Source organism: Chlorocebus sabaeus, chromosome 20 (genome assembly GCF_047675955.1).
Source record: "Chlorocebus sabaeus isolate Y175 chromosome 20, mChlSab1.0.hap1, whole genome shotgun sequence".
Classification (NCBI taxonomy): domain Eukaryota; kingdom Metazoa; phylum Chordata; class Mammalia; order Primates; family Cercopithecidae; genus Chlorocebus; species Chlorocebus sabaeus.
The window spans coordinates 126,420,812-126,432,181 of record NC_132923.1 but is presented as its reverse complement, the minus strand read 5'-3'; positions in this window follow the sequence as shown (position 1 = coordinate 126,432,181).

The following is an 11,370-nucleotide window of genomic DNA, read 5'->3' as shown; positions in this document are numbered from 1 at the left end:
AGGAAAGCAGCTAAATAAAAGGATGAAAGAGGGATGGGAAGGAGGGATGTGTTTAGATGGCACAGTCAGGGAAGGCCTCTCAGGAGATCACATTGGAGCAGACTCTGGAATTAAAGGATAAGGTAAACCATGCAAACCCCTGGGCAAAGAGGTCTCCAAGTAGAGAAATGAATCCCTTGAGGCAGCAGTGTCCTCAGTAGGTTCCAGAAATAGCAAGGTCACTGGTATGGAGTCAGGGACTGGGAACGCAATAGAAGACATCAGAAAGTAGCCAGGGACCAGGGTATTTAGGGCTGAGGTGAGGACTTGGAATTTCATTAGAGTGAATGGGAAGCCATTGAAGGCTTTGGAGCAGAGAAGTCACAGGGGTTTATTTACATTTTTAAAAGACCATTCTGACTGCTGAGTGGAAAACAGTCTTTGTACTCAGGCAGGGACAAGTAGAAAAAAGGGACAAAATAAGATTGTTACCCCAACATTCCAGGGGAGGAGACGATGGCTTAGACTAAGGTAGTAGCAGTATAGGTAGGATGAAATGGGGCAGATTCAGGGTACATTTTGAAGTTAGAACTAACAGTTCTCTGAGAGACTTCATGCAGAGTTGGAAAGAAAGTAACTAAAAGGGTAAGTGCGTGAGTGAAAGGAACAGCATTGCAGTTTCCTAAGGTGAAGACAGTTGGTAGAACAAAAGCTGAGAATGGTATGCCTGTAATCCCAGCACTTTGGGAGGCCAAGACTTCGAGACCAGCCTGGGCAATGTAGCGAGACCCCATCTCTACAAACAATTAAAAATTAGCTGGGCATGATGGTGCATGCCACTAGTCCCAGATACCCAGGAGGCTGAGGCAGAAGGATCGCTTGAGCCCAGGAGTTGGAAGCTACAGTGAGCTGTGATCTTGCCACTGCACTGCAGCTTGGTCAACAGAGTGAAACCCTGTTAAAAAAAAAAAAAAAAAAATAGCATTTTGGGAGGCCGAGGCGGGCAGACCACCTGAGGTCAGGGATTCAAGACCAGCCTGGCCAACATGGTGAAACCCTGTCTCCACTAAAAATACAAAATTAGCCGGGCGTGGTGGCGGGCGCCTGTAATCCCAGCTATTTGGGAGGCTGAAACAGGAGAACCACTTGGACCCAGGAGGCGGAGGTTGCAGTGAGCTGAGGTCATGCCACTGCACTCCAGCCTGGGCAACAAAGAGTGAAACTCCATCTCAAAAAAAAATACATAAAAATAATTTGATTTGAGTCATGTTCACTTTCAGATGCCAACACATGCACCCAAGTGTGTAGTCAACAAAACAGCTGGCTGGACTAGCGGGATTCAAGGGGAGTGGTTGGGGCCGGAAACACACATTTGGGAGTTGTCAGGATGAAGACAGCAGATCGAGGCTCAGGCAGGGAAGGAGACTTGGAGAGTGTGTGTAGCTGACAGGAACCAAGGACTAGATCTTGGAGCTTGGTGCGTTCCGACACATAGAGGTCAGGGAGAGCAGTCCAGCCAGGAGGACAGGCAGTGGCCATGGAGGGAGAGTGTAGAAGACTGAGGAAGTGGTCACTTTGTCCAGGGCAGCCATTAGGTTACAGTAAGGACTGAGCAGGGACCACAGGTTTTGGCAACTGAAAGGTGTAAGAAGTCCGAGTGAACCAGGGAATACCCTGATTTTTCCCAATTTCAGAATCAATTGAGAAAAAATAAGACAGATGGGAGATGGAAGACCAAAATACCACCCGTTAGAAAATGTGGTTACATCTGGGATTGGGAACACTGGATTTGTTTCCTTTTTTTTTTTTTTTTTTTTGAGATGGAGTCTTGCTCTGTCGCCCAGGCTGGAGTGCAGTGGCACGATCTCGGCCCACTGCATGCTCTGCCTCCCGGGTTCACGCCATTCTCCTGCCTCAGCCTCCCCAGTAGCTGGGACTACAGGTGCCCTCCACCACGCCCTGCTAATTTTTTTTTTTTTTTTTTTTTGTATTTTTAGTAGAGATGGGGTTTCACTGTGTTAGCCAGGATGGTCTCGATTTCCTGACCTCGTGATCTGCCCGCCTCAGTCTCCCAAAGTGCTGGAATTACAGGTGTGAGCCACCGCGCCCGGCCTGGATTTATTTTGTAAGACTGAACCTGAGAATGAGGCAGTTTAGAGTAGTACTTCTTGAACTTTATTGTGCACCAGAATTACCTGGGGATCGTACTAAAAATGCAGGTTCTGACTGAGTAGGGCTTGGGCGGAGCCTGAGATTCTGTTCTTCCAATAAGCTTCCAAGTGATGTCAGTATTGCCATCGTGGGGATCACTCTTTGAGTCGCAGAAGTTAAGAGGAACGCAGTGCATATGTCCCCTGAAGGCAGCCGAGGTTCTGAGAGGGAGGAAGTGGCTGGGCAGTCTATACGTAACGGCTCCTTCCAGACTCACAGGAACGTTCCAGTAATGGGGCTCACTTCCCATGGAGGGAGGCATCAGGAGTACTTCTACACTAGCAAGGTCATTGGTGAGCACAGCATTTGTTTGAGTGGTGCCTAATTGGAGTAGGTTCTAGGGGAAGTGGGAGGAGAGGAAGGTGAAACAGTACAAACAATTCCTTTTTTTTTTTTTTTGAGACAGACTGATTTTCTATCTTTTTGCCCAGGGAGTGCAATGGTGCGATCTCTGCTCACCGCAACCTCCGCCCCCCCACCCCGAGTTCAAACGATTCTCCTGCCTAAGCCTCCCAAGTAGCTGGGATTACAGGCATGTGCCACCACACCCAGCTGATTTTTGTATTTTTAGTAGAGATGGGGTTTCTCCATGTTGGTCAGGCTAGTCTCGAACTCCCGACCTCAGGTGATCCGCCCACCTCGGCCTTTCAAAGTTTTGGGATTACAGGCGTGAGCCACCGCGCCTGGCCACAAACAATTCTTTCAGAGATTTTTCTGTAAAAGGGAGAAGATAAATGGAGTAACTGGAAGGGGATATGGGGTAAAGGAGAGGGTTTTGTTTTAAAGAAGGGAAATAGCATAGCTCGTGCATGTGCTAATTGGAATAAATGAACTGGGAGGGAAAACGTGGCAGTGGGGAAGACAGTAGGGCACAGAGAGTTGTGGAGTGGGCCTGAGGGACTAGGGGCCAGTGCACAGCATAGAGGTAGATCCTAGATCCAACTGATCACCCTGGCTGATCCGCAGTGCTGCAGACAGCTCAGCTACAGGAGCACTGCAAGTCTCTGGATTGCTAGGACTCTTCAGTCTTAAAAGTTAATGTCTAGCTGGGCGCGGTGGCTCACACCTGTAATCCCAGCACTTTGGGAGGCCGAGGCAGGTGGATCACTTGAGGTCAGGAGTTCAAAACCAGCCTGGCCAACATGGTGAAACCCTGTCTCCACTAAAAATACAAAAATCAGCCGGGTGTGGTGGTGGGTTCCTGTAATCCCAGTTACTCGGGAGGCTGAGGCTGGAGAATCACTTGCACCCAGGAGGTGGAGGTTGTGGTGAGCCAGGATCACGCCATTGCACTCCAGCCTGGGCTACAGAGCAAGACTCTGCTCCCTGCCCCCAGAAAAAAAAAAAAAAGGTTTATGTCTGCTCTAGGGCTTATGTCAGGCCACATCTTCCTGAAACTGGACTTGCAGTTTAAACTGGGAGATCATCCCCGAATCAGTGCTTATTATGCTGGTTGTGCCCTCAACTAGACCTCACCCAGAAGCATGTAGGATTGAGTCCTCACTAGGGTTGCGCGCTTCGTAAATCCCCATGTCTCTTGCAAAGCTGATAGTTTTGGGAAGTCAGGTGACCCATGGAAGTGTGCACGAGTCTAGTGTGCTGCTTTTCTTTTCTGAGACGGAGTCTGGCTCTGTCGCCCAGACTGGAGTGCAGTGGCGCCATCTCAGCTCACTGCAAGCTCCGCCTCCCGGGTTCACGCCATTCTCCTGCCTCAGCCTCCCGAGTAGCTGGGACTACAGGCGCCCACCACCAGGCCCGGCTAATTTTTTGTATTTTTTAGTAGAGATGGGGTTTCACTGTATTAGCCAGGATGGTCTTGATCTCCTGACCTCGTGATCCATCCGCCCGCCTCGGCCTCCCAAAATGCTGGGATTACAGGCGTGAGCCACCGTGCCGGCCTGGTGCGCTGCTTTTCTATCTGGTTCTTGTTATTCCACTTGTGGTTGGATGGGGAGATATTCCACTTTCCCTTAGGAACTCCTTGTCCCTGCACAGACCATTTTAGCTATTCTGAGCATATCACAAGCATACTCCTCTGGCGTGAGAATATATAGCCTCTGGGCTTTTTCAGAATTGCTCCTTCTGCTAGTCTGGAAGCTGACGTGGAAGGATTGCTTGAGTCCAGAAGTTCAAGGCCAGCATGGGCAACAAAGCAAGAAGAACTTGTTTCTTAAAAAAAAAAAAAAAAGTTGGGGGGCAGGCATGGTGGCTTACACCTGTAATCCCAGCACTGTGAGAGGCTGTGGCAGGAGGATCACTTGAAGCCAGAGTTCAAAACCAGCCTGGGCAACTTAGTGAGCCCCCATTTCTACAAAAAATAGATAACTAACTGGGCATGGTGGTACACACCTGTAGCCTCAGCTACTCAGGAAGCTGAAAGGAGAGGATTCCTTGAGCCCAGGAGTTTGAGGCTGCAGTGAGCCATGATGGTGCCACTGGCGCCTGAGTAACAGAGCAAGACCCTGTCTCAAAAAAAAGAAAAAAGGAGCTGGGCATAGTGGCATGTACCTGTAAATGAAAGGCATCATTTCATGTAAACTCCTCTGAACCCAGGAGTTGCAGACTAGCCCAGGCAACAGGGCAAGACCACGTCTCCAAAAAAAAAAAAAAAAAAAAAAAAGTACTCTTTCTATCTAAAATATATTGAGGTCATTTGGGTTCAATGTGAGTTCAGCTATAAGAATTATGTAGCAAGTGAGTGTCAGAGCTGGGATTTTCATATCTGTCCTTACTGGTATGTTGCTTTACACACCCTCTTACGTAAGTCAAACAAGGATTCCACCCTTGGAGGTTTGCATAGAGGGCTGTTTTTGTAGAACTTGTGCTCATGCTTTGATTTGGGATTTGGGGAGTTAGGGCAAGCCGGAAAGTTTTCTGGTGGATAATCATGTGTGTTGACTTTCTTAAGCATTTTAAGCCAAGCACTTGAGGAGTTTCCAAAAACTAAAAAGCGAAAAGTCAGCCTGACACAGCTCTAGCACGCCCTGGCTCGATTCTGTGCATCTCCAGGGGGAGACTTGCCCTTGTTCCAGCCCAGCTCTCCCAAGTCAGTTTGCTGTAGTTTTCCAGCAGTTCTGGGAAGCAGCTATTTTTTACTGCTGATTAGAACCTTAACATAGAAATGGAAAGTTTGTGTAGCATGTAACATTATTAAAAGGGAAAACATGACTATATGATTAGATACATATTGATTTTATGCAGTATGTTTGCATAAAATGTCTCTTCAGTAATAACTTGGTTAAATTAGTCACATTGACTCAGCATAATTTCTCCGTTGCTAAATCTCAGACTAGAGCAATCAATTTGTTGCTGCAAGAAAGTCTGATAGTAGGCTTTCCTTGTAACTGAGCCTCATAGAAAGAGGAAGTAGTTGCAACAAAGTTGAAAAGGATGCCTGTCACCAAGGTTCTCTTAAGGGAGCCACTGTGTGAAGTTCTACTTGTGAAATTTCTGCAAGTACTGTTTGTTCTCCAAAACCCAGCTTTCCGTTAAAGTCAGTGAAACATCTCTAAAATGCAGATATACCCAGGTTCACTGGGAACATAGTCACGGAGTATACATGATTATATTCTGCTAACCCTATTGGGAAAGAATGCTGGGCTTGGCCCTAGTAGGTAGACCTGGGTTAAAGTTCACCTCTGCCACTAACTAGCTGGGTATTTCAACTTCCCTGAGCTGAGTTTGTCACGTCAGAGACTATTAATAAATATGAACATTGTGGAGCAGTCTTAAGTGTACAAGGAACTTTCATGGACATTAGGTCATTTTGCTGTGCCCACCCTGGGAAGGAAGCAGGACAGGTAGGCAGTGGCATCCCTGTTGTCAAGCAGGCTGAGGACTGCTGTGAGCCTCTGGAGCAAGGCAGGAGTTTGAGGACGCTCTCAGTCCTTTTTTTTTTTTTTTTTTTTTGGGACGGAGTCTCGCTCTGTCACCCAGGCTGGAGTGCAGTGGCCGGCCGGATCTCAGCTCACTGCAAGCTCCGCCTCTCGGGTTTACACCATTCTCCTGCCTCAGCCTTCCGAGTAGCTGGGACTACAGGCGCCCGCCACCTCGCCCGGCTAGTTTTTTGTATTTTTTAGTAGAGACGGGGTTTCACTGTGTTAGCCAGGATGGTCTCCATCTCCTGATCTTGTGATCCGCCCATCTCGGCCTCCCAAAGTGCTGGGATTACAGGCTTGAGCCACCGCGCCCGGCCGCTCTCAGTCCTTTTATCCTTTTTTTGAGACAGAGTGTCATTCTGTTGTCCAGGCTGGAGTGCAATTGCATGATCTTGGCTTACTGCAACCTCTGCCCCCTGCCCCCCACTGGGTTCAAGCAGTTCTCATGCCTCAGCCTCCTGAGTAGCTGGGACTACAGGACGTGCGCCACCACGCCCAGCTAATTTTTTTTTTTTTGAGATGGAGTTTCGCTCTTGTGGCCCAGGCTGGAGTGTAGTTGCGCGATCTCGTCTCACTGCAACCTCCGCCTCCTGGGTTCAAGTGATTCTCCTGCCTCAGCCTCCTGAGTAGCTGGGACTACAGGTGCCCACTAACACGCCCGGCTAATATTTTGTATTTTTAGTGGAGACAGGGTTTCACCATGTTAGTGGTCTCAAACTCCTGGCCTCAGGTGATCCACCCACCTCGGCCTCACAAAGTGCTGGGATTACAGGCATGAGCCACCGCACCTGGCAATTTTTGTATTTTTACTAGAGACGGGGTTTCACCATATTGGCCATGGCTGGACTTCAAGTGATCTGCCCCACCTCGGCCTCCCAAAGTGCTGGGATTACAGGCATGAGTCACCACTCCCGGGCCTTTCGTCCTTTCTATTGATGCTTCTCTCCGCATTTTCTGATCCTCAGTCCTTGTTTCCTACAAGGCTGAGGTCCTAAATCCAGCCTGTGAAAGAGAAGTGCCAGCAGAGGCAGCACCCAGCACAGGATCTATTATTACAGCATGCCCTGTGGTCAGGGCCTTCAGTAAAAGCCCACAGACCCTGACTACTTTCTGGCGGAATCTGGAGGAAGGCCTTAACCACACACAAAAGGACAAGGACAGAGCTGTGGAGGGACTGCTGGCTGCTGCCAGCAGTGTGAAGAGAATAGGTAATGCACTTTACAAAAATAAAAAAGCATAAAATTGGAAAAAATATATACCAAAAATATTTCAAGGTTCTGGAAATCAGCCAAAGGCAGGCAAATTAAGAAGCATTTATTCTTGAAAAAAAACTGGCTGGGCACGGTAGCTCGCGCCTGTAATCTCCCAACACTTTGGGAAGCAAAGGTGGGAAGATGGCTGGAGGACAGGAGTTCAAGGCCAGCCTGTGCAACAAAGCAAGACCCTGTCTCTACAAAAAATAATAATGAATAATTAAAAGAAAAAGAGTGGCTCATGCCTGTAATCCTTGCACTTTGGGAGGCCTAGGCAGGTGGATCACCTGAGGTCAGGAGTTTAAGACCAGCCTGACCAACCTGGTGAAACCTGTTTCTACCAAAAATACAAAAAAATTAGCCAGGCATGGTGGCACATGCCTGTAATCCCAGCTACTTGGGAGGCCGAGACAGGAGAATCGCTTGAACCGAGGAGGCGGAGGTTGCAGTGAGCCGAGATGGCACCACTGCCCTCCTGACTGGGCAGAAGAGCAAATTTTGTATCAAAAAGAAAAGAAAAGATAAAGAAAAAAAAAAAAGGGCTAGAACTTAGGTAAGAGAAGCAGATATCTGCCACCCTCTTGCCTGGGACTGCTCCCAGTACTGCTCCCCTTTCCCCCAAACCCTCTCCATTGGCAAAAACAGTCTTACCATGTCAGGCTTGAGGGTAAACTTGATTCTGTTTGTGTGTGAAGGGGCTGGAATATTTGGGAGGAAGGAGAAATGTATTTTTTTTTTTTTAGACGGAGTTTTGCTCTTAATGCCCAGGCTGGAGTGCAATGGCACAATCTCAGCTCACTGCAACATCTGCCTCCCGGGTTCAAGCAGTTCTTTTAGGCCGGGCGCAGTGGCTCACGCCTGTAATCCCAGCACTTTGGGAGGCTGAGGCGGGCGGATCACAAGGTTAGGAGATCGAGACCAGCCTGGCTAACACGGTGAAACCCCGTCTCTACTAAAAATACAAAAAATTAGCCGGGCGTGGTGGTGTGTGCCTGTAGTCCCAGCTACTCGGGAGGCTGAGGCAGGAGAATGGCTTGAACCCAGGAGGCAGAACTTGCAGTGAGCCGAGATCGTGCCATTGCACTCCAGCCTGGGCGACAGAGCGAGACTCCGTCTCAAAAAAAAAAAAAAAAAAAAAGAAATAAGAGGTTTTTTTTTTTTTTTTTTTTGAGACAGGGTCACCCAGGCTGGAGTGCAGGCACAATTATGGCTTCCTGCAGCCTTGACCTCCTCAGGTTCAGGTGATCCTCCCACCTCAGTTTTTCTATTTTTAGTAGAGGCCTCAGCCTCCCAGGTTCAAACAATTCTCCTGCCTCAGCCTCCTGAGTAGCTGGGATTACAGGCGTGTGCCACCACGATGGGTTAATTTTTGTATTTTTAGTAAAGACAGGGTTATACCATATTGCCCAGGCTGGTCTTGAACTCCTGGGCTCAAGTGATCCACCTGTCTTGGCCCCACAAAGTGCTGGGATTACAGGCGTGAGCCCCCATACCTGGCCAGCAGTTTCTTAAAAAAGTTAAACTTGGCTGGGCAAGGTGGCTCACGCCTGTAATCCCAGCACTTTGGGAGGCCGAGACGGGCAGATCACGAGGTCAGGAAATCAAGACCATCCTGGCTAACATGGCGAAACTCTGTCTCTACTAAAAATACAAAAAATTAGCCGGGTGCGGTGGCGGGCGCCTGTAGTCCCAGCTACTCGGGAGGCTGAGGCAGGAGAATGGCGTGAACCCGGGAGGCGGAGCTTGCAGCGAGCCGAGATCACGCCACTGCACTCCAGCCTGGGCGACAGAGTAAGACTCCGTCTCAAAAAAAAAAAAAAAAAAAAAGTTAAACTTACCTTAAAACCCAGCAATCCACTCCTAAGTATATGTCCAAAAGAAAAGAAAACAAACAATAGGCCGGGTGCTGTAATTCCAGCACTTTTGGAGGCTGAGGCGTGTGGCTCTCCTGAGCTCAGGAGTTCGAGACCACCCAGGGCAACATGGTAAAACCCTGTGTCCACTAAAAATACAAAAAAATTAACCGGGTGTGGTGGGGCACGCCTCTAGTCCCAGCTACTTGGGAGGCTGAGGCAGGAGAATCGCTTGAGCTCCAGAGGCGAAGGTTTCAGTGAGCCGAGATCGTGCCACTGCACTCTAGTGTGGGCTACAGAGTGAGACTCCATCTCACACACACTAAAACAAGAAATGAAAACAACAATTTGTACATGAGTTCAAAACAGAATTATTTATTTATTCCCCAAACTAGAAACAATCCAAATATCTATCAACAAATGGATAAGCAAATGATGATATAATTGCATTATGGAATACCACTCAGCAATGAAAAGGAACCAACCACTCACACCTACAACAGCGCCGATGAGCCTCAGAAACGTCACACTAAGTGAAAGAAGCCAGACCAAAAAATTACATGCTATTCCATTTCTATAAAATTTCGGGAAAAGGCAAAACCATGCAAAGTAGATCAGAGGTTGGTTGGGGGTGAGAGCAAAGACTGACTACAAATAGGCCCAAGGGAACATTTTGGGGTGATGGGAGTTTCTAAAAGTGGATTATGGTGATGGCTACACAACAGTATAAAGATCATCCAAATGTATACTTACAACGTTTAAATTGTATGACATGTGAAAAAATAAAATAAAATAAAATAAAAAATAAATAAAAAAAAATTGTATGACATGTAAATTATCTCATTAAATCTGTATTTTTAAAAAAGAACTGTGCTGTGAATTCTGACATATTTTAAAGTAGGATGTCTTAGCCAGGTGTGGTGTTGTGTGCCTGTAGTCCTAACTACTCAGGAAGTTGAGGCTAGAAGACTGCTCGACCTCAGGAGTTCAAGGTTGCAGTAAGCTATGATCATGCCACTGCACTCCACCCTGGGCAACAGAGCAAAGACCCTGTCTTTAAAAAAATTAAAAACTTACTGGGCACAGTGGCTCACACCTCTAATCCCAGCACTTTGGGAGACTGAGGCAGGTGGATCACTTGAGGTCAGGAGTTCGAGACCAGCCTGGCCAACATGGTGAAACCCTGTCTCTACGAAAAATAAAAAAATTAGCTGGGTATGGTAACATGTGCCTGTAGTCCCAGCTACTAGGGAGGCTGAAGCAGGAGACTCGCTTGAACCTGGGAGGTGGAGGTTGCAGTGAGCCGAGATTACGCCACTGCCCTCCAGCCTGGAGACAGAGCGAGACTCCATCTCAGCAACAACAAAAAAAGCCGGGCATGGTGGCTCACGCCTGTAATCTCAGCACTCTGGGAGGCCGAGGCGGGCGGATCACGAGGTCAGGAGTTTGAGACTAGCCTGGCCAAGATGGTGAAACCCCGTGTCTACTAAAAATACAAAAATTAGCTGGGCGTGGTGGAAGGCGCCTGTAATCCCAGCTACTTGGGAGGCTGAGGCAGGAAAATTGCTTGAACCCGGGAGGCGGAGGTTGCAGTGAGCTGAGATCACACCACCGCACTCCAGCCCGGGCAATAGTGCGAGGCTCCGTCTCAAAAAAAAAAAAAAAAATCTATAACTCAAACTTTTGAATAACAATTTCCTCCTAGCAAGAAGGGACTCAGTAAGATGAATAGCGCTGCTTGGCCACTTTGCAAATATCTTTAATGTCTGGCTTAAGATGGCTGGATTTTCATATCTGCCTCTGCATTTAACCCGGTCCATCTCGCGGGTCACAGAGCCTCTGCAAAATGCGAAGGGGTTCAGTGCCATTATCTCCGGGCCTGGGTAAAAGACTCAAGTCCTGGCCCCATCATACTCCCACCAATACATACCACGCCTGCGCTGTCTGCGCCTGGGTCTCTTCACCCGCAGTGAGCGGTCGCACGGCCCCACATCAGGATCGCCCTGAGGCTCAGCCTTTCCCGGCCCCATTCCGAGTGCGTACAGGACAGAACCAGCACGACAGGCCCCTGCCCCAGAGCAGAGGGCCACGATGCGGACCCGCACAGTGCACCGCAGTGACCTGAGGAAGGAGCGGCGGACGCAGGCGCCAAAGGCGTCCGAGTGCCTGGTAAACTGTAAAGCGCGGTCCTGCGTG